This window comes from Enhydra lutris, unplaced genomic scaffold (assembly GCF_002288905.1).
Source record: "Enhydra lutris kenyoni isolate GAN:26980312 unplaced genomic scaffold, ASM228890v2 scaffoldscaffold13, whole genome shotgun sequence".
In the NCBI taxonomy this organism is placed as follows: Eukaryota; Metazoa; Chordata; class Mammalia; order Carnivora; family Mustelidae; genus Enhydra; species Enhydra lutris.
The window spans coordinates 33726877-33750252 of record NW_019154097.1 but is presented as its reverse complement, the minus strand read 5'-3'; positions in this window follow the sequence as shown (position 1 = coordinate 33750252).

The following is a 23376-nucleotide window of genomic DNA, read 5'->3' as shown; positions in this document are numbered from 1 at the left end:
AAATGAGGGCATGTGGCCCAGTTCGCTCTGCACGGACCCACCTTGGAGCTTGGGGTCCTCGTGGGGCTAGGAAGCATTTGGAAACTCTCCCCCGCAAACCGCCCCCCCCAGCGCCCCATCCTTTTCCCTTCCAAAGCAGGATCCGGCCTCTTGAAATTCTGCACACTAATAAAATTGTAACTAATTTACATCCGAGATGGGGAGTGAGTGGCAGCCGTTGTCATGGAGACCATCTCCAGGGCCCTGGCTGCCTCCGCCTCTTGGTGCTGCGGAGAGATCAAGAGATCCAAGCTTCAGCTCTGCAGCTGGGGCCAGTCCTCTTGCCTCCCGGGCACCCTGCCCTCCTTCCCCCACACCGGGCAGGCCCCGAGGGAGTGCGATGGGGGCGGGCAGCCAGAGTTGCAGACCGTTCCCTAAGCTAGGACTGCTCGTGGGGCCCGCTGGCTTTTCTCACTTCAGCTGGAGGCCCCCAGAGGGACAGGAGGCCCTTTCCAGGAGGGCAGTAAACAATGGTATCCAGAGTGGGGACAGTTTCCAGGGACAGAGGACAGAACAGCAGAGCCCTGAGCTGCCCACAGACCCGTCCCGCTGGGGGTCCACTCTGGGAGATGTCCCATCCCGGACCCCTTAAGGGTCCAGAGATGTGGAGACACACTCCCGGGTCTCACAGAGCTTGCGGTCCAGGAGGAAAGGTGTCACGGTAATGAAGCGTGAACTCTATACCACGCCCTGGGCTAAGACAACACTCAAGTCCAGAACCCGGGGAAGCATGGGAGCCGGAGGCAAAGCCATATATTCTGATTCTAAAACCATGAGAGTAAAGATTATAAACCATCTCCAAGGAAGCAACTGAACAAAATAATTATGGCAAAGCGAGGTACATGCAACCGGAGAAGGGGTGAGGGCACAGAGGGGCCCTCGGAATCAGGGAACCTAAATTAGATGACTAGGAGTTCTCCAAGAGGATGCGTGGGAGAAGAACGTTCCAGGCAGAGGGAACGTGTACAAAGGTACAGAAGCAAGGACTTGCCTGGGACATTCAGAGACCAGAGGCTGGATTCGGGAGGGTCATGTAGAGAAAGGAGGGGAGTCCGCAGGGGCCCAAGAGGGAGTGGGGTTCTGAGGGGCTTTTCTCACCAAGCTAGGCCCTCCGGAGCTTGTCTTACAGTTGAGGAAATAAAGGGCTGAGGTCCAAGCGTGTCCATCCTGGCAGGTGTGGGACCCTGGGCAAGGGTGCAAATGAAGGGGCGCCCAGGGGACTCGGTTGGTTTCGGCTGAGCTCATGATCTCAGGGTCGTAGATCGAGCCCTGAATTGGGCTCTGCGCTCAGCCAGGAGCCTGCTTCTCCCTCTCCCTCCACCCCTCCCCCTGCCTGTGCTCTCTCCGTCTCTCTCTCTCAAATAAATAAATAAAATGTTAAAAAGAAAAAAAGAGTACAGATGGAGGTGCACATACCAAATGTCTACAATCAGACACGTTGAGTGATCTGGCAAAAAAAGCATGAACAAGAAACCTGGGTTGGGGCCACTGTCCTTGACTGTGCACCTTCGCACTGTTCTGGAAGGCCAGGCTCCCTTCACGTCCTGGTGTCCCAGGAGTTTTGAGCCAGAGCATAAGAAGGCAAACGGAGAACCAGGCTGTGGGCCTCCCCGCCCCAGCCCCAAAGGGGAACTTGGGAAATACAGGTCCAGACCTAGGAAACCATACTCTTGGGGGCCTCCCTTGGCGACATTTGAACAGGTTTCCCAGGTGATAATTATATAGAAAATGCTGGAGGGGCACCTGGATGGCTCAGATGCTAAGCGTCTGCCTTTGGCTCAGGCCATGATCCCAGGGTCCTAGGATCAAGCCCTGCATCTGGCCCTCTGCTCAGCGGGGAGTCTGCTTCTCCCTCTCCCACTCTCCCTGCTTGTGTTCCCTCTCTGGCTGTCTATGTCAAATAAATAAATAAAATCTTAAAAAAGAAAAAAAGAAAATGCTGGAGACGCCCCTTTTGAAGGTAGTAGGACTCTCTAGGAGGGGCCAGGTAGCATGATCAGACGTCCTCTGTTCTAGAAAGAGAGCCCCAGCTGTCAGGCAAGAGAAGAGAGGTCAGAGGAGCAGGAAGGGGTGGTGGGAGCAGCATCAGGTGAGGGAGGCTGGGGCCAGGGCAGGCACAGCGGGCTGGTTGGAACAGCAGAGCTGGTTGGAGATTCAGGGCCTGGTGCTCATGAGGTTTAGGGGAAAACAAAGATCCAGGGTGGCTCCTTTGGGACCAGAAAATCTAATCAGGCTGCAGGAGGTCCCGACTTCATTAGGCAAGAGGCTGCTCCCCTCTGCCTGACCCCAGCCTCTCTGGGGCCCTTTGGTGCCGCACTGAGGGTCAACTCAAGGCTATGAGGGGGGCTAAGAATTCCAAGCAGCACACCCTTCGCCCAAGTCTGTGATCCTGGAGGGGAGGCTGGAGGGAGCTGCACGAGCCCCTGCAGGCCACCAGCAGGGCACAGGGCCAGTGTTCCAGGTGGGGGTTCCCGGGGTGGGGGGGAGGGGAGGCTTACTGTCGCTTGGGAGGACTGGCTTCTCTGTGGAGAACAGCAGACCCTCTCACCTTCCACAGCCGGTGACACTGCTCCACAGAGTGTCTTGGGAATGAGAGTAAGAGCCATGAAAACAATGGCAATTCCTGCTCCTCATTCAGCATTTATGGCTTATGCCAGACGCTGAGCCACACAGCATCGAGAAAGTGGCCGAAGTGGGTCTATTGGACCCTGAGCCATGGACTGAGAGCCAGGCAGAGAGGGAATTTAAATTCAGCCCCTGCCTTCAGTGTGCTCACAGCCTACCTGGGGCTGAGACTGCTCCAGAGGCATCCCTGGGAGCATCTAGAAGGCTCTAGAAAGTCCATGCATCTCTAGCAGGTTCTGTTGCCAAATGCCAGCTTTTCCGACCATATGGGACTAGACTGTATTTATCAGCAGCAGGAAGAGGAAGAGCTCGTAGGAGCTACTGGGGAAGGCATGACTTGAGCTGGATGCCGAAGCAGTAGTCACATTTGAACAAGTGGGAAGAAGAAGAGAGGATCTCCTGAGCAAAGGTGTGGGGTTGGAATGTGCTAGGAACACGGAGAAGATCAATGGGCTGGAATGGCCAGTCACGGGCGGCGGGGACTCCAAGTACAGGGCCAAAGACAGAGATGCGTAGAAGCCCAGGCTGGGCAGGTAGCCTCATGTGTGTGCATCATCGGGAGGGTATAATATCGGGACACAGAGGCACCCATCATCATCAGGCCCAGATGGCTCCCCACTGCTGGGGACAGGTTTGGTGACTTCCCAAGAATAAGAGCTATCCAGGAGGAGGCATCATCATAAGGGGGCCTTAGCTGAGGCTCTCAGGAGAATGGAGACCTCTGATCCCTCCAGAATCCTAGAAGAAAATCTCTCACACCTCACACCCACCCACCCAAGGTCTCATAAGCAGATCAACAATGTAGAAACAGCCATTAGTTTGGGCCAATGGTCCCCTGCCTGTCTCTAGCAGAGGTGGATAATCTGAGTTCAAACCTTGTTCCCTCCTTACCGTGTGACCTTTGACAAGTTTCTTAACCTCTCTGAGCTCAAATGCCCCTATGCCCATAGGGTGGGCATAAAAACACCAAATTCTAAAAGTTTGTTGATTGGTTTTAGGAACAAATGAGATGATGCGAAGAAAGCATTTAGTGGAATGCTCAGCACAGAGTTCACAGGGGATGAGTACTGGTGCCCGCACGCCCATCCTCAAATCCCAGGCAGGTCAGTAACGGCCACAGAAGGTTCCTAGTTGACTTACCGTTCACACTTACCTATCTCACCACTTCTGTGTCACCCAATAGTGGGGCCAGATCATATGATATAGATGTGGTTGCTGGTGGCTTTTCCATTTCAATTTTAATTTATGATCCATTGTGAGTTAATTTTTGTAAGAGATAGGAGGTTGAGGTTCATTTTTTATCAAACAAATGTCCAATAGTTCTAACACCATTTATTGAAAAGAGTATCCTTTCTCCATTGAATTGTATACAATCTTGGCCTCCCCGGCTTTGCTAGCCTTATGATCTCCTTTGTGCCTTTCATTCATTCATTTGATAAATACTGAGGGACAACTGGACATCCATATACGAAAAGAAGAAGAGAGAGGAGGGGGGAAGGGGAAGAGGATGGAGAAGGACAAAAAAGAAAAAGAGAAGAAGATTGACTCTTATACCACATACAAAAAAAATCAACTCACAGTAGATCATAGCTCTAAATGTAAGACCAATCACTCCACAGCTTCTAGAAAACAGAAGAGAAAATCTCTGGAACTCAGAATTCATCAAGGAGTTCTTAGATATAATAATAAAACACAAGTCATAAAAGAAAAAATTGATAAATTTAACTTCACCAAAATTTCAAAAACTTCTGCTCTGCAAAGGACACTCTTAAGAGAGTGGAAAGACCAGGAGCACCTGTTTGGCTCAGGCAGTTAAGCAACTGCCTTCAGCTCAGGTCATGATCCCAGGGTCCTGGGATCGAGCCCCACATCAGGCTCCTTGCTCAGTGGGGAGCCTGATTCTCCTTTTTCCTCTACCTGCCACTCCCCATGCTTGTGCTCTCACTCACTATTTCTCTCTCTCTCCCCATCAAGTAAAAACATAAAATCTAAAAAAATAAAAAGGAGTGGAAAGACTAACTGTAGGTTGTGAGGAAACATTTGCAAATCAAACATCTGACAAAGGACTTATACCCGGAATACATAAAGAACATAAAGAATGGAAACTTGACCATTAAAAAGCAATCCAACTTAAAAATGGGCAAAGGACTTGAACAGGCACTCGGTCAGAGAGGCTACACAGATGACAAGTAAACACATGAAAAAACACGCAACATCATTAGCCACTGGGGACGTGAAAGTCAAAACCACAATAAGATCCCACTCCACACTCACTAGGATGACTAAATAAAAAATCCTGACAGTACCAGGTGCTGACAAGCACACAGAGCAACTGAAACCCTACGGATGAGACTGCGTAAGGGTAATGATACAGCCACTCTGGAAAACAGCTGGGCAGCTTCTTTAAAAGTTAATCCAATATGATGCAGCTGTTCTACTCCTGGGCACATATCCCAGAGAAATGAACACTTAGATCCACGTGAAGGCATGTGTTTTCATAGACACAGAGACATGAATGTTCACAGAAGCTTTATTTGTGGCAGCCCCAATCTAGAAAGTACCAAATGTCCTTAGATGGTGAATGGATAGACAAACTTAGCATATGCATGCCATGGACCATTATTCGGCAATACAAAGGCACAGATCACTGATACACACAATAACTCGATGGATCTTCAAGGCCGCAATGGTGAGTGGGAAAGGCCAATCTTAAAAGAGCATCTACTGCATGATTCTGTTTTCTAGAAGACAAGACTAGAATGATGAACAGATCAGGGCTTGGAGCAAGAGGAGGACATGACTACAAACGCATAGTGCGAGGGAGATTTTGGGGTGACAGAACTGTTTCATATCCTGCTTGGAGTGGGACTTACACAAATCAATGCATATGATATAATCCCTAGAACTGGACCCCAAAAGGAAGTCAATGAAAATGCAATTAAAAAAAAAAGACTATGGGGGCACCTGGGTGGTTCAATCGGTTGATCATCTGACACTTGATCTCAGCTCAGGGTTGGATCTCGGGGTCATGAGTTCAAGCCCCATGTTGGACTCCACACTGGGCATGGAGCCTACTTAAAAGGAAAGACCATGAATATCCTCAGGTTCTCAGACGGCTTCTTTCTGCAACTCACACAGGCCATAGCCCTCCTTTATAGTTCCTCTGAATGGGTTAGAAGAGGTCTCTGTGGAATGCAGCCTGAGACGAACCCTCAGCTTTGCAAGTGGCGGGGGTGGGGGGGCTGGTTGAATTGCAGCTCCACTGGCCCCCCGAGTGGCAGCATTGTACAGTGAACAACCTATACACATGTCCATGTGGGCCCAGAACTTTCTCGGCTGTTTCCTTCTTGGCTTCTGTTCTCCCCTTAAGGACAGAGCCTTGACAGGCAGTCCCCGGGGAGTGGGGGGCAAGGGGTGGGCTGTGCATTAGCCCTGAGGAGCCAGGCTGAGGCCTCTTGCTAATGGTTGCGAATGCACTTAGTCTCGAGGCTGCAAGCTGCTGTTTTCGGGCCTGGCGCTTAATGGCTCGCCTGCCAGGGGGAAAGAAGGATGGCCCGTTAGCCAGACACAGAGCCAGGTTCAGATGGATGGAGGAAGGGGGTGGGGGACTCGCCCCAGCCTGGGAACTCCCTCAGATGTGCAGGGTGGGTTGTGAGCAAGTGCAGGAAGAAAGACCTTGCTGGAGAGGCCGGTTTTACCAGAGTTCAGGTCCTGGCAGAGCCTATCCCTCAACATGCCTTCTTGCTCATTGATGCCGGAGGTAACACTCCTTGGGGCAGGTGGACTTCAGGTGGATCAGCCAGGCCTGCCCTGCCCCAGGGAGCTGGGGATGATTGGTTGGGGTCCCAAATATTATTTCTGGGCACCTGCTGGGTTCCTGGCACATGTTCCTTGCAGACATGTGGCACGGGGCTAAGGGGTCTACCAAAGCAGTCACAATAATAATATCATGGATAGCGAAAATATGAATAACAAGTCGTGTTTAGTAAATGCAAATGTGGGGGGTCCTTGACCTTCCTAATCGTACCACAGGCTGGATACCGTCTTCATCTTACAGTGGGTAAGCTGAGGCTCAGGGAGATGAGGCCAGTTCGCCCCGGGCCACATGTCTGCAAAGTGGGACTGGACCCCTTGACCCATTGTTCACCCTATGGGGTCTTTCAGCCTCTTCAATCCCATGACTCAACTGGTCGGAGCCTCAAAATTCCAGAGAGGTAAGAGGGCACTTTGCTTTCTCAATTCTCCCTACAGCTGGTTCTTTAAGATCAGTTCAGGGCCCCTCTCCTCCAGGAAGTCTTCCTTGGACCCCTCCAGGCTGGGTCAGAACAACTATGAGAAATAAGATTCCTCACTCTTCCTTGGGAACCAAGAACAAACTGGTCTCACCTTCTCTGCTGGTGCAGAGCATGGGACAGCACCACCCCTGCCCCCAGCCATTGCTGCTACCCTAACTGGACCAGCTGACACCACAAGAAGGGCCGGGGCGGGGAGTGGGGGGGAAGAACCGTGGAGAAGGCAATGCAGAGCCTTGACATCATGAACCTCTGGATCAAGTCATGCCTGAAACCCATAACCACCTGCATTGTTCTATCACGTGAGCGCGTAACTCCTATTTTGATTGGATTTTCTACCTGTTGTCAGAGAGAGTTCAAACCAATACAGAAATTCACAAAACGTGGACCGCAGCCCTATTTCTGGGGGGCAAACAGCAAGGGCATTTTTATTCTCCACTGTACGTGTTTTCTGTTGTTTGCAGCTTTACAGTAAGCATGGAGCAAAATCAATGCTAGTGTTTCCAGCTTGAGCAAACAAGTTGGCTCTGAGCTTGTGACTTGAAGAACCGGGTGGGGGACAGCATCAGTGACAAAGGAGTGAACTCGGGGGGAGAGATGGGAGTTTGGACATGGGACATGGGAGGCCTCTGTGGAGTCCCCCTATTAGGATTTCCAGGCGCTGGGGCTCAGGAAGGAGAAACCTGGGTGAAGGAAAGTCAAGGTGATGGCTAGGTGGCGGGGCTGAGGAAGGTCACACACGACAGCCCACGGTCAAGGCCTTACTCATCATCGGTGGTGATGATGCTTCTTCCCCCAAAATACTCCCCCTGGGGGCTGTCACAGTGCTTTGATGCCCTCACTGTTGGAAGTGATGAGTAAGGCTAGCTCTGAGTGGCAGAAGCCATCAAGCTGTACATTTGTTGGAGGTGGCCTTCCAGCCACCTCCTATTAGCACCGGCGGCAGGGACCGCTCAGATCCAGTTGACAAGTTGATTCCTCAAGCCTGAGTCGAGGCTCTGAGGATGGGAATAAGTCACAGCAGCAACACGCTTTCATCTGTGGCTTTCGCGGCTGGGAATGACATCTCTCCTGCAATCTGTGCTGTCCTCCAACGGCCCTGAGATGTAGGCCAGGGGGCTTTCTGCCTCTGTTTCACTGAGAAAGCAGCTTAGGCACAGGGAGGCCAAGCCACTTGTTCAGTTACACAGGGAGGCAGAATTTGCTGGAATTTGAACCCAGTTCTCCTGCCTCCAGCAGGGATGGGGCTGGGAGTTGTTTGGGATGAAGGTCAGCCAGTGAGGCCTTGAAGAGACCTTAGGAGGGACAAAGGAGGTGGCCCCTTGAAGGAGTGAGGGGAGAGACCCTAATCCTCACATCAGCCCTGGGCCCACGACATGTGTCCTCAGTGCCCAGTATCATGCACTACGTTGATCATCATCTTGAACCCTCAAATATCCTATTACGAGCCCATTTACAGGCAAGGAAATGGAGGTTAAGTAATTTACCCAAGGTCACTAATTTATTGAGGTGCCCAGAGCCTGTGCAAAGGCCCTGAGGTGGGACCCAGGAACAGGGTGCTCTGTTAGGATGCCAGCAGGCTGCGGCCAGGAGGGAAGGGGAAGAGGTCCTTCTCAGCCCCAGCCAAATCTTATTTTCTCACAAAAGTCTGGGGCCTCCGCAGGATGTGGCTTCCTGCTCAGTGGAGCCCGGCTTTCCCACTTGGGGAGCTGGGGCGGGCGGCAAAAGAGAGGGTTCTGGAGTCAGAAGGAGCAGCGGCTTCTGCTGCAGCGGCGGTGAATTGTCTTTTTAATGACCCAGAATGCAAAGAAGTAGGAGGGGGCAAAGGGGGGAATGCCTGCCCCCAGGGCCTTTTCTCCTGTCGCTCCACCCAGGACCCACATCTCCCAGAGCCACGCGGTCTGGGGTGCAAGCCAGGGTGTCATCGGGGCGAAGGGGCAGGCAGGGCGGGGCGGAGCAGAACGGAGCGCCCCACCTCGGGCTGCTCCAGGGCGCGAGGTGGCTCGGCAGTGTCGCGCCTGACGCCAGGGTCCGGGGACCGAGCGCCCTTCCCGTGGGCTTGGCGGGGGCGGGGGGGTGGGGTGGTGGTGGCCTGGGGCGCGATCGCTGGAAGCGGACACGCGCGCCCGGGCACACACGCCCGCACGCTCGCGCGCGCTCCCGCGGCCGGCGGAGGCGCCGAAAGGAACCAAGAAGTGAAAGTGAGCAACCTCTAGTGAAAGAAACAGACACGCACAGACAGCCCGGGAACTGCGGCGGGCGCGGCGCGCTGGGCACGCCCGGGCGGCACACGCAGCGCGCTCCCGGCAGGAGGGCGCGTGCCCGGCAGCCTCCTGCGCCTTGTCACTGGGCTCCTGGGCGTCCGGAGGCCCTGGGGCGACAAGGCTCCCGCAGTCCCCGGTTCCGGCCCGTCCCCGCCTCTTAACGCGCCGACCACAGGCGTCCGGCCAAGGAGTTAACCTTGCGCCCTAGGGGCCCTCTGGCGTTTGGGTCCGTCCGCCTCTCCTCTCCCCCACGGGTCACCACGAACTGTCCCTTCCCAGGGCCTCCCAGGAGCGCCAAGACTCTGCGGTGGTCATTGCTCACGTGGCCTTGTCAAGAGGCGGTCTCCCAGAGCAGGAACCTCCAAGCGACAGCCCTGGGAGGCCAAGCGCCACCGGCTGATGGGAAGAGCTCCCTGGCAGCGGCTCTGGGGCCTCGGAAGCCCCCCTCCCCCATCCCTTCCTGCGCAGAACCAGCTTTTCCAGCTTGGCAGCAGGGTCAGGGTTCTGGCGGGTGTGGATTGTTTTCTACCCCTGGGGCCTGGGTGGGAGGAGTGAAGACGGAGGAGCTGTTGCCCACGGAGTGTTCTGCATTTCCGTCACCCCCTCTTCCAGAGGCATCCCAGCCCCCCCCGCATCTCCCCACCCCCCGCCGCTGAAATACAGAAACCGGCCCCTTCGTCACAAAAAAGGCACAGACTCCAGGGTTCAGTCAAACTGGGCCTTTTGGACAAATTTCAGGTGGCAGCCAGAAAGAGCATGGGGAGGGCTGCATGAGATTGGCTGCCCTTGGAGGGCGGTGAACGGCACCAGAGCTTATCAAGATACAAGGAAAGGCGGGGCTCCCTCCCTCCTGGGTGAGCAGACTAGGGGGAGAGCTGGAAGACCCATCCCAGACCTTGTCTCGGCTGGGGGAGGCTCCAGACAGGGACCTACAGGGTGTCCCCCACTAAGCTAGGATGCAAGAGAAAATAACCGGTCCCAGCCTAATGAGAGACAGGGAAGTAAACATTCTTGGGGTGGTGAGAGCTCTGTAGCTCCAGAAGAGGCCTGAGCCAGGATGGCCTCTCAGAAGAGGTGACCTGGGGACTGAGAAGTAATTCCCAGTGGGAGCCAGGGATGTGGGGGGCAGGGCAGGCTCAGGAGGCCGCAGATATCATCCCATCAAAGTGAAGGTGAGAATCCCTCAGACAGCTGGGCTGCCTTTTACCCTAAAGATGGAGAAACTGGGGATCAGAGAGACCGGGCAACCTGCCCGAGGTCACCCAACTAGCTGGAATTAGGGCTGGGCCCTGGCACACAGTAAGTGCTAAATAAATGGGACTGTGAGGCCTGAAATCCAGGCAGCCAGATCCATGCCCACCGCCCCTCCTCCGCTGCCTTCCCACAGAACATTATCGAGTACCCTCTACCTGGTGATTAAGACCCAGAGAGCCCCGTAAACAAAAGCGTTCAGATAATTTTAGCTATTGCTAAGCGGTGTGACGGTGAGTGATAGGGGGTTCTTGAGAGAGCGTAGTTAGCGAGGGCTTCTCTGATGAAAGTGCCCCTGAGCTGAAGGACGAGAGGGAGTCAGCGGTATGAAGATGTGGGGACAGAATACTGCCAGGTGGAAGGAATGGCAAATGCAAAGGTCCGGGGGCAGGAACAGGCCTGGCAGTGTGAGAACAGAAAGATAGTGTGCGTGGCTGGAGCAGAGGGAGGGAGGGGAGCCCCGGCCACAGGGCCACAGAGAGGAGTTTGGGTTTGATTTCAAATGCATACCTCGCACTCAACCAGCGTGGAGAGACCCAAGAAGCAGCTCCGGGATAAGTAAGCACTTGGATAGAACATCTGCTCTTCACGCCCCTGACTCCTTCAGCCGCAGCATTTTCTGGGAGCCCCGTGACCAGGAGGGAGGGTGGTAGTCAGGCCGCAGGGCCGAGGGCTGCTTTGGTTTGCCCTCCCAGTGACTCCGAACCCTGTGTCCTCTGGGTCACCCCGCTTTGCTGCACCCCGAGGACAGTCACCACCACAGTGCCGGGGGGCAGCATCTTGGGGACACCCTCACTGTGTTCCAGGTGCTGGGCCAAGCCCTTTCTGTGTGTCTGTGAGCTCGGGGCCCACTTTACAGATGAGAACACCGAGAGAGGCGAAGGCATCGGGCCAAGACTGCACGCTCTACGTGCTCCTGAGTCAGGTTCAAGCTCTAGGAGCTGTCTGGGCCCCGAGTACAGCTGGCTGGGCCAGCAGAACTGAAGCCTAGCTGCCCTGAGGGTCTTTTGTGGGGTCCCCTGGAGGGGCCCGAGAGGTGGGGACAAGGACTGGAGGACGCAGCAACCCAGCTGTGGAAAGGCAGGCTGCAGGTCCGGAAGGGAGAGTCACGCAAGAGGAAGCTGTGTGAGCTTTTCCAACCTTGAGCAAGAAGCGGTGTGCATGGTTGGCACAGGTGAGCACACACAGGCATACGTCAACGTCTACGCAAGCCTGCATGCCCCTGGCACCCTGGTCTACGCACACGCCTGCGTGGCACACGCACGCACCACCCCTGTGGAAGCACACCTCAGTGCACACGCACATGGGCACAAACACCACAGAGGCTCCCAGAACCTCCTAACAGACCATCTGCACGGTTCTCTCCTTCGCAATTATCATGGTTCAGTCGCTCATGCAACAAACATATGTTGAGCCATTTTCGGGGCCTGGCCAAGGCCGGGGTGGGGGGCGGTTGGTGGTGGTGGTGGTGGGCACTGCAGACCCAGCCAAGAGGACCTACTGTCCCAAACTGACGGTCCCCCCGAGTCCCCAGTCTAGGCGGGAAGAAGATAGTCAGTAAACAGTCTGGAGAGTCAGGTTTGGGGGGGACGGCCCAGAGGAGGTGCGTTTCCACGGGTGAGGGGAGCAGGTTTTGGTGCAATGACACAGCAGAAAGGACTTTGGCTACGGAGGAGGAGGAGGTCGGTGTGCTGGAGGGGGGAGGCCCCAGCAGCCCTGAAGGCATGGGGTGGGGGTGGGAGGAAACAGACAGGCCAGCCTCAGGCCCAGGAGTGCCCCCACACTGAATCCCTTTCCTTGGGAGCTCCCAGGGTGGAACCTGGTGGTCTCCACTCTGTGCCCCCATCAGCCCCCAGCCCAGGGACGGGCCCAATGCCTTCATCCAGGCTCCTAGCTGGCCTGGGGTCAGCAGCTAAGGGAGGGAGGGGAGATCAGGGGAGGGGCCACAAGTACTCTCTCTCCCTCTCCCTTCCCTTCCCTTCTCCCCTTTTCTTCCTCCCCCTTTTCCCCCATCCTCCCCTCCCACCTTCCCTCTCATACACACAGCCTTGGTTTCTCTATCTGGGCAATGCATGAGTACCAGCGTCTTCCTCACAGAGCTGGGGGGGAACTGATGGGAGATGGCTTCACAGAGAGGGCTTGGGCCACTGCCCTTCCTCTAAGCCAGGACCGGCCTGTGCCTTGCACGTGGCAGCAACACCCCTCACCTTTACCCTGCATCCCATTGCACACCCCCCACACACATACTGCCCCTCACACCCCTACACTACTCCCCACGCCATGGGCCACACCCCCCCACCACACACACACACACACACACACACACACACACACACACAGCCACCTTGGGCAGCCGGGCTAGTCACATCCTCTCCACCAGCCAATCTCCCCGTCAAGTCCTGGGCCGTGACAAGTACGCGGCCCGCGGACCCCCGCCTGACCCCAGCAGCAGGGCTCTGCTCATTGATCCAAAGATGCTCTTTCCTTTCCCTCAGGCGCTTCTCTGAAGGATGGAAAAATCGATGCCCACAGAAGAGCTGGTGCAGGGAAGGTACGGACAGCAGCGCTGGGAAGAAGACCGAGGGCAAGGGGAAGTCAGGTGCCAGGGGTCCCAGCGGCTGGGGTGCTGCTCCCCATCTCCTGGAACAGACTCGGAGGTGGGCGTGGTATGGTCTTGTTTTGTAATATTTTGTTCTGATGACAAAAGCTACACATATTCGCTGTAGAAAATAAAAATCACCCAGTCCCTCCCTGGAGGTAACTTCCCCATTAACGCACATAGTAAATCCTTCCAGCCTTTTTTCTCTGCACATTGAATGCACTTTTTATTTTTTACAAAACTAGGTTGTGCTCAACTGCTTTTTTTTCACCAGCAAGCTCCTGTGCCCTTGTGGGGCGTGACATCATCATGTCTGATGGCTGTGCCAGGAGTGGTCTTGTCTGATGGTGAAGGCAGCCAGGAGTGGTCTCGTCCAATGGTGGAGGCACTGCTCAGGGCCTGGGGTCAGAATCTTGGCCCGTTGGCCATGTGACCTCAGGTAGGTGGCCTACACCCTCTGACCGGACCTTGGTCCTCCTCTGTGTGACAAGCCTGCTGATGCCTGCCAAGGGTCACACAAGAGAAGAGGCAAGATGCACTCGTCCCACGCGAGCACGTGGAGAATGTTCCGTCAGCTGGGGGTAGTGTTATTTTTTGTCTTTATCATTACACAGCCAGTCCATCATTACTTAGCCAGTCCTCTGACATTGAACATGGTGGTTGTTGATCCAACCTCCCTTGAAGAAGAGGTTCCCATGGATATCCTTGCCAAGAAATCTTTGACAAATCCGCAGTTATTAATTGTGAGCAATTTCTTTTTATATTTTTTTAATTTTAAAGGATTTTATTTATTTATTCGAGAGAGTGAGAGAGAGATCATGAGAAGGGACAGGGTCAGAGGGAGAAACAGACTCCCCGCTGAGCAGGGAGCCCGATGCTGGACTTGATCCTGGGACTCCAGGATCATGACCTGAGCCGAAAGCAGTTGCTTAACCAACTGAGCCACCCAGGTGTCCCTAATTCTGAGTAATTTCTAGGAGCAAAATTATATATGTTTTAGGGCCTGTGTTCTACATTCGCCCCACTGCCCTCTGGAAACCTTTTGGTGACACTCTTGTATGAGTTTCCTAGGGTAACAAATGACCACAACCTTGGTAAGCTTAAAATCACAGATGTGTATTCGGTCATAGTTCTGGAGCCTTGAAGTTCAAAATCAAGTGTCTAAGGCAGGGCCACCTTCCTGCTGAGGACTCCAGGGGAGGGTTCTTCCTGCCCCTTCCAGCTTGTGTCAGCTGTCTGTGCCCCCTGACGTGGGGCCTCTTCCCTCCAGCCTCTGCCTCTGACCTCCTCCCGCCATGTGTCTCTCACAAGGACACTATCCCATAATCCCGCATGATCTCCTCAGCCCAAGATCCTTAGTTTAATTACATTGGCAAAGATCCTTTTTCCAAGTAAGATAACATTCCCGGTACTGGGGATTGGGACACGGTCATATGTTTTGGGAGGCTACCATTTAACCAACTACACGTTCCTACTAAGGAACGAAGGTCGTGTAGAATTCTCTTTCCCCTCACCACACAGGACATTCCCATCTTTTTGAAATGTTTGGCCAATTTAGAGGGTAAAGCAGAACAAAACCCTTATTTTAAAATGCCTTCTTTTGCTATTAATGAAGAGGAAGCTGTTTTCAGAGGCTTTTGTTGGTCATTCCTATTTCTTATTTTCTTTCTTTCTTTTTTAAGATTTTATTTATTTCTTTGACAGAGAGAGACACAGCGAGAGAGGGAACACAAGTAGGGGGAATGGGAGAGGGAGAAGGAGACTTTCCGCTGAGCAGGGAGCCCAATGTGGGGCTCAATCCCAGGACTCTGAGATCATGACCTGACCTGAAGGCAGATACCTAACGACTGAGCCACCCAGGCACCCCTGTATTTCTTATTTTCTTACTGATTCAGGACCTTTGCCCAATTCTCTATCGGGTATTAGTGATGAAAGAAAACATTTGCCAACTTAAGCTGTCTTTCAGCTAAACTATCTTTCAAGACAGTTCAAAGACTGAGAAACTACCACTCGCAGAGCTTTGCTTGAAGAACCAATGAAAGATGGTGAAAGGAAGACGGAAACCAAGCTCTGTATCAAGTAGGTAATGAGCCACGAGCAAAGATATTAAAATGTGGGTAAAATCTAAGTAAGACATGGCCATTAAAATTGGTAATAATAATAGTGATGAATGTAGGCTCAAAACAAGATCAAAGCAAAATATGGGCATTCATACCTGCTGACTGGGAGGTATGGCTGGAGTTAAATCACTCTGAGATCTTCACTGTCTAGGGGGAGGGTGGGGAGTACTCAATTAGATCATGTTTGGTCAGCTAAACATGATAGAAATTTAAAGATAACCTCTAACAGTCAGAAATGGAATGTATAACTTTCAAACCAATAGAGGGAAAAGGGGAATAAAGAAAACAGCGTCGGTCTAATAAAAGGCAAAAAAAAGAGGAGGGAGGGAAGAACACTATTGATTTTTGTGTTTTTGTAGGATTATACGTTACTACTTAATAGTTTTTATCTGCTCCCCTTGGGTTTTCAAGTAGTCAATTACGTGCTCTACAAATAAGGATAATTTTGTCTCCTTTTCAGTTGTTGTTCTTTCATTTGTGTTTCTTGTCTTATTGCATTGTCTGAAAGTTTCAGAGCCATGGAAAATTACAGAGGCATCATTCAGCATCCTGGTCTTATTTTGGACATGACTAAGAATGTTCCTGGTGCTTCACCATTAAATGTGATGTGGGCTCTTGGCTTGAGACAGATCTTCTTTGTCATCGAATCAGTCAGGATAAGTGAGATTCGGCTGCAAAAACCAATAATGTCACGATCCCACGGCTTGAGAAGAGTTTATTTCTTGTCCATACTAAGTCCGATGTGGGTCCAGGCCACTCTGTCTCAGTTACAGCTGTGACTGGCTCAGCATCGCATCCCCACAGCATCAAATGCCCACATCCTTGCTGCGGCAAGAGAAAGAGACTTGGAGAGTCTTGTACGAGCAAGGAAGTGCTTCTACCTAGGAACGACACAGATGACCTCAGCACATGGCCCTGCCTAAGCCCACTGGAAAGTGCAGTCCCAGCCTGGGAAACCTCGTAGATGTCACCACAAGCACATTAAGCAAGCATCCTTTCATTGCTGACTTCATCCCTGGGACTCTGAAAGTCCACCCGAAAGTCACTGGGTCTTGGCCGTGTGACGAGTAGCACCAGAGGCTGGTACGAAGGGGAAGGTGAAGTCATGCATTCACGGGCTCTGACAATGCATGTTTCCGTTGGAGCCTGGCTGCACGTGTGACCCTTCAATTCTGCCAAAGTCTCTGACCCCTCATACCTGAGGTCCCCTTTCCCTGAGCTCCTTTGAGAGGATTTCGATTTCTTATGACACACACGATGTCACCCGGGATTATTTGCTGCTGTTTTCTTTGGAGTTTCTGTCATATTCCTAAGCAAGACTGGTCTGTAGTTTTCTGCCAATACTTTGTGTTAGGGTTATTCCACATTCTTAAGATGGCTGGGGAAGCTTTCCGTCTTTCCTGCGTCCCAGAACGGAATATCTGAAATATGTGAATAGTTGTTAGTAAAAGTGTTGGGACCCCACACTTCTCTAGGAAGTAGCTCTTTCCCTACCTTTTCAATTTACTCTGTAGTAATAGATTTTGTGGTTTTCCTCTACTTGTTGAATTGCTTTGGGTTATACATATTTTCCGATAAAACGATCTGCTTATTCATATTTTCAAATTTATTATCATAAGGCTTCACTTAATGTAATTTGATTTTTAAAATATTTTTGTTCCTATTGTACATTCATTTCTCTCTGCTTATTATCTTTGGATCTGCCAGAAGTTCACCTAATTTATTAGACTTTCCAAAAGAACATGTCATAGATTTTTTTAAAAATTTATTTATCTTTTATTTCTGGTGGTTTTTTTCCCTCTTCTCTAATTTATGAAACTCTGCTTTTTATTTTTCTCGACTTCCACCCTTTCTTATTTAAGAAATTCACAACACGGAGCTATGAATTTTCCTCCTTAAAACATTTTAACCACCTTCTCACATGTTTAGATATGTGATATTTGCAGTGCTATTTTTTTTAAATAGTTGGTCGTGTAGGCTGCATTTAGACTTATTTACAAAAGTCGTGTTTAATATTCAAATGGTTGGCTTTTTAATTTAAACTTGTGTTAATAATTTCTAGCTTAATTGCATGGTGGTCAAACAATGAGGCTTTCGCTATATCTGCTTTGGGGATTCTATTGAAGTTTTCTTTATGGGCTAATATATGATCAATTTTAATAAATGTTTGATGGGCTCTGGCACACAAATGAGTATCTTTTATTTGTAAGGTACAAAGTTCAGTTATTAAATCAACCTTATTAATTCTATTCTTCCAGTCCCGCAGAAATGTGTTGGGGGGATACGATTTAAAGCTGTCAAAGACAGAAGTGTGTTAAGTCTCATCTGCAGGGTTTTTTGTTGTTGTCGTTGTTCGTTCTATGTGTGTCTGCGTTATTGCTTTCCTGGTTGGGTCTAATGCTATATAAGACGTAAAAGATCGTGCGGACCAGACCTTTCTTCTGCCTTGTACACTTCATCAATACAAATGACCTTCTGTCTCTTGTCCGGATTCTTGCCTCTGATTCTTTCTCTGCTCCAAATATTACCATTTGTCTCATTTGACTTGAACTTGCCTCAGATAACTTTGCTCCGATCTTTTATTTTTCACCTTTCTGTGTCCCGTGGTTCATAGCTTATTTCTGGTAAGCTCCGTAGAGTTGGCTTTCCTTCTTAGTTTTTGTTGTATCCAGTCTGAGAGTCTTTGGTATTTTACTAGGAAAATGTCCCACATTTACATTTGTAATTAACATTGACCTGGTGGCAGCAGTGGGATTTGCTTCCACGGGGAAGCTGGTCTCAGCCTGATTCCTTCATCCCTGGGGTGGCTGCTTCCTTTTGTTTCCTGCATTTTGTCTTACCATTCTGAATCTTGGAATCTTTGCTTTAGTCTTCTCCAGACTTTGGTCCTACTGACATTTCGGTTCTCATTGAGCTAGACAGTTACCTCTATCTTAAAAAAGCTGACGGGAGGTCTGAACACAACTGGAAAGGGCGCCTGGCGAACTCCTCTTATTTAGGGTATCTTGAGGGTCCCCTCTGGCCTTGGATCCACGTGGATGTGACTTAAAGCTTCAGATCCAGATGGTTCGATCATTATTTTTCCATTCTATGATTTGTCATTTAATAGTAATTTTTGACATTCGTATTCAGCCCGGAAACAATAATTTACAATAATTCTTCCAACTCACTGCTTTTTAACTAGTTTCAGTGCGAATGCCCAGACTTTGTAAGCCACAGGGTTATCCTCCTTAGACTCCCAGCTGATGGGCGCATATCTCTCTCCGTAATGAGTGCTTCAGTCTTTCCCCCAAACCTCATAAACACGGCTCCCTTATCACTTAGCATCCAGTATAACAGAATCTTAACCGGCCTGGGTTTATTCTCTCCTTCCTGGAGGCATATACAAGTTGTCCCCATTTGCATAAGTCACACACTGTTTTCCAGAACATGTCTCGATAGAAGTCTCTATTTATTTTCCCTGGAATGCAGGGAAACTTTCCAATCCGCACAGTTGAAACTTTTTGTTTTGTTTTAAAGCACAGGTGAGTTTCTATTCATTTTATTTCTCAGTCATCTCCTCTTCTGGCCTTTTCTTCTGCCTCCTCATCCTCGTAAACTTCTCATGCTTTGTTTTTGGCTCTCGTCTGCTGTCACACTTTTAGAAGTGTCTCTAGGTTGCCCTCCCTGTCCGGGATTGTTTTCTGCATTACAATTTCTGCTTTTGACTGCCTCCCGTATGGGTCTGAATTCTGCTTCTGTGCTTTTTCTCTTCCTGAGTCCTTCCACACCCCACCTGCTCCTGGTTCCTAGGGCTCGTGTCGCAATTCCCACAACTGGGTGGCTTACGACAACAGAAATCCATTCTCTTGCAGCTCTGGATGCTAGAGGTCTGAAATCGAGGTGTAGGCAAGGTTGGCTCCTTCAGGAGGTTCTGAGGGTGAACCTGTTCTATGCTCCTCGCCTAGTTTCCGGAGGCTGCCAGAAACGTTTGGTGTTCCTTGGCTCATAGCCCCACCACTCCGGTCTCTGCCTCCAATCTCCACCCTGCATTTCTTGTTTTCCCTCTGTGTCTCCTCTTCTTAGATGGACACCTGTTGCCGGATGTAGTGCCTCCCCAGTTAATCCATGGTGATTCCGTCTTGAGATTGTTAATTATATCTGCAAAGACCCTTGCCCAGATAGGGTCACATTCACAGTCGCCAGGGGTTAGGACTTGGACCTGTCTTTCCGGGACCACGGTGCAACGCAGTAAGCATCTGAGCCCCATCTCTTTTTCCCACCCTGCCCTTTCAGATTCACACGGGCTGCCCTGTGGTTCTCACTCCTGCTGGTGAGACACGGCTTTCCATTAAAGTTGTCACCTTGTCTCCTGACATTTCCTTCTGGTTCCTTCGGGAAGGCTCTGCCCGATCTTCCGTGTTTCAGAGCGACGATTCCTTCTCTGTGTTCTGCTTGTGTTTCGTCCACCATCTTTCATGGGTGGTGCTTTTTCTTCTGGGTTATCCCACAAATAGAATTTGGTCTGGGCAACAGAATCAAGCTGGCTTTGCTCAGTCTATTTCCCCAGTCCCTACAGATCTCCTGCCAATGGCATCTCTGCTGAGGGAAAGTGGTATCTATCTGCTCCTGCCCTGCTGTCTGGTTCTTGAATATTCTGAACAGGTGAAACAAGCAGAAGTCTCAGCATGCTCTGCTACTGGGGGGGTTCCTGCTGCTCCCCCCTGCCCCCCACATTCAAGTTTGCTCCCCAGAATACGATGCACCATGAGAGCCGTCTGCCCCACCCACCTTCTTTGAACGACCAGGAGACATTACTCCAATAGCATCTGTGGGAGAAGGACAACTGTCCACTTTTCAGACTAGCCCAGATTCCAGGTCTCTGAGTGGGGGGACAAATGATGGAGGAGGGTCTGAGCACCTTCGCTCCTTTGTCCCTGGTCTCTGTGACCTGAGGTCTCTCTGCGGCGCTGTCCCCACCGTTATCATCAGCGCGGCCCCTCCCGGATGCTGGCAGGGAGCTGAGTGCGGTTCTTTCTCTCTGCCTTCATGAGAATTTAATGGAAAAATAAGAACAGCTGTATCAGGGTTTCTCGTTAGATGCCATTTTATATGGAAGGCCACAGATTTTGTGTGTGTGTGTGTGTGTGTGTGTGTGTGTGTGTGTTTTAAGCCCAGACTCACTCATTCATTTACATTTATTTATTCCAAAAAAAGTGCCTTCGCTGCTTGGCTTCATGGTAGATGTCGGGATAAATCAACCAAAAACCCCGAGGAGTTTCTGCAAAGATGCAGGAGTCGGGGAAAGGCCCGGGCCCTCACCCCTTCCTCCCTCTGCTCAGCAAAGCTGACCTCCCCAGCAGCCCTTCCAACTCAGAGACCTCGTTCCTGTGCCCCCGGATCAGCTGTCTGTGAAATCAAACACATTTATTGAGCACCTAATTTGCCCCAGGTGCCGAGTGGTTCTAGGGGAGAGGAAGAGAGAATCACCGGGTTCTCACCCTGCGGTACATGGCTTCCGTCTTCCTGCTTTAGAGCACGGTGTCCATTTGTTAATGATGCTCTGTGATGGTTATTTGCTTAAGGACCTCACTAGACCCCTGCCAGACCGGCACCCCAAGAGGACAGGGACAGGGTCCGTATCCTTGGTAGTTAGCACGGCTAGATAGGGGCAGGGCTGCCTGGAGGAGAGGCCATCAGAGCTAGGCTTTGAAGAGTAGATAGGAGTCTGGCGAAGATTGGAGAGACGAGGGTGCAGGAAAGAGGGTTGAAATCTCCATTTTTGGGGGGTCTCTTCGGTCCAAACCTGGCACTCCCTCCTGGCCTTGTTCTCACTGTCATTTCTGCTGCTACATGGAGAGACGACTGGCTCTTCTGAGAGGCTGAATAGCCCCAAGGTCCAGGTGGTACCTTGGGGGTCCACCCAAGGGGGTCGATGTTTGCCTCCTCTGGGTTCCCTTCTCCAGCTTGCTTCCTCTTCTTTATCTTTTTTAAGCCGATAGAAGTGGTGCCCGTCCCACCGTAGAAGCCTCAGGGTTGTCATTACTTTTCCAACAGGCACGTTCATGGCTGGGTCTCCTGGACGTGAACCAAAAGCCATTTGCTTCAGAGGCAAGATTTGAGTCAGGCCCAGCTGGGTTTTCCCATCCTTTATTTGCCCAATCCTATTAATAATTAATGGTACAGTAATGAGAATTGCTTTTAATAGAATCTGCTGCCATCACCGCATTCTGTTCCCCGCCAAGGGTTTCCCCCAAAAGGATTCATGCTCACAAGGCTGAGTTTCCTGCCACGGGCACCCCTGGGAAGCAGAAGGTCCCCTGCTGTTGTCCTTCCCAGCCTCTCCTCTCTTCTGAGCTGGAGCCCCACTCCCCTCCAGAACCGGGAAGCCCTATCCCCCTCCTTGAAGCCCCGCCCACCATCCCCTCGAGGTTCCCACAGCAGAGTAAGGCTGCCCCATGCAGCCCAGTCAAGCGCGGCACTGTCACGCCTCATCTGTCACCAGGGCAAACTGGTCCCATCGGGCAGTGACGGGGCGGGCTGGAAGCTGCTGTGCACCCAGCCCGGGGCGGGCACGAGACCCACACTGTGCACACCAGAGCCTATGTTCTGGACAAGAAAGCCCACCTCTAGCAAAGGCCAGTGGGATGGGTGTGGGGGTCCTGGCTTGGCCACTGTTTGTGGCACCAGGGGACAGTGTGGTCGACCTTGCCCCAAGTCTCCACTAACTCATCTGCAGAACAAGGATGTAGATGGCCCCTACTCCCCCCCACCCCCCTCCGTAGAATGTTCCGGGAGGGAGAAAGGGAGCGAATGTGGGGGAAGCAGAGTTCAGGGAAGCTCCTTAATATTTGCGCCAGGAAAATACCCATGATGTGCCCAGGGCTTTCGCTATTCATGATGCTATGTGCTGTGGTGTTATTTACAACATCACAACCTGGAAACCACCTCCGTATTCAGTGACAGAGGACCAGCTTAGGAAGCGTGAGCATAGCTACACAATAGGGCATGGGGGCTGCTTTTGGAAAGGGGGGTTGGGACTGCTCCCCAAACTGTACTGTGCGGAGGAACCCCCAGGGGATGCTGGGGAAATGCATGCTCTGGGGATTGGGGCTGAGACCCTCGGTTCTAACAGTTGCTGGTCCCGGAGCACTCTCTGTGTACCGACGGGGCAGAGGCTCTGCGTGGTGCAGATGTTTGGGTCCTGCTGTTAGACAGAAGAACCAGGTTGCAAAACAGAGTGTGTTCTGTGATCCCCTTGCTGGGCTCAAAGCAGAGCCCGCGCTCCACATTCATTAACGAGTCTGGAGGCTAGACGCTCTAGTGCTCAAAGTGCTTCTAGATGGGTGATGAATTATAGATAATTTAAAATTTTCTCTTTGGTTTATCTTAATTTCAAAATTATCCACAATTAACATGTATTACTTTTGTAAATGGAGAAAAATGTGGGGTTTTTTTGTTGTTTTTTTTTTCCCCAAAAAGAACAAATGTTCTCTTCCCTTCCCTACAACACAATCAGGGTAATATTCAGCCTGGAACGACAGGAATCCTGAGAAGACGAGGATTCTGGCCTCGCTCCAGAGACGGGGTGCAGGGCCGTGGGCTAGACCAAGCAGGCCACGAGGCTCAGGTGGTCCCTCCTCAAGCCCTCAGCACGTGCCTGACGCACCCAAGTGTCCCCCTGTCCCCCACCACCCCTAGGAGGGGACCATCACCACAGGGGTTGGTATTAATGAGCCCCACTTTGCAGCTGAGGGAACTAGTGGCCCTGGGAGGTGAGTGAGCTGCCCCCCCAACCTCCGTGGGGGACACGCAGCGGGGAGGGAGTGAGGGACCAGCTAGAAGGAAACTTCCTCAAAGGCCTTTTTGGGCACGAATGGGGCAGCCTCACCAGAAAATTCCAGTCAAACTGGGGCTGAAGGACTCTGAAAACGAGTTGGAATTTTTATGTTCCAGGAGAGGCAATGGGGAGCCAGTGAATATTCCGCGTGACAATGAAGTGACTCAAGCCCTGAGCAGCCAGGGCAGAGGGCTGCAGTGAGGAGACCGAGCCAGCCGCAGGCAGGCTCGGGGTGATTACAACAGGCCAGGCTGGGGGACACGTGGCAGCGGCAACAGCGATGCTAATGGGCACTCCGTGAACCCCTCCGCCATCCAAGGATGTGAAATCATGCCTCACTTAATCCTTATATAGCCCTGGGATGGCG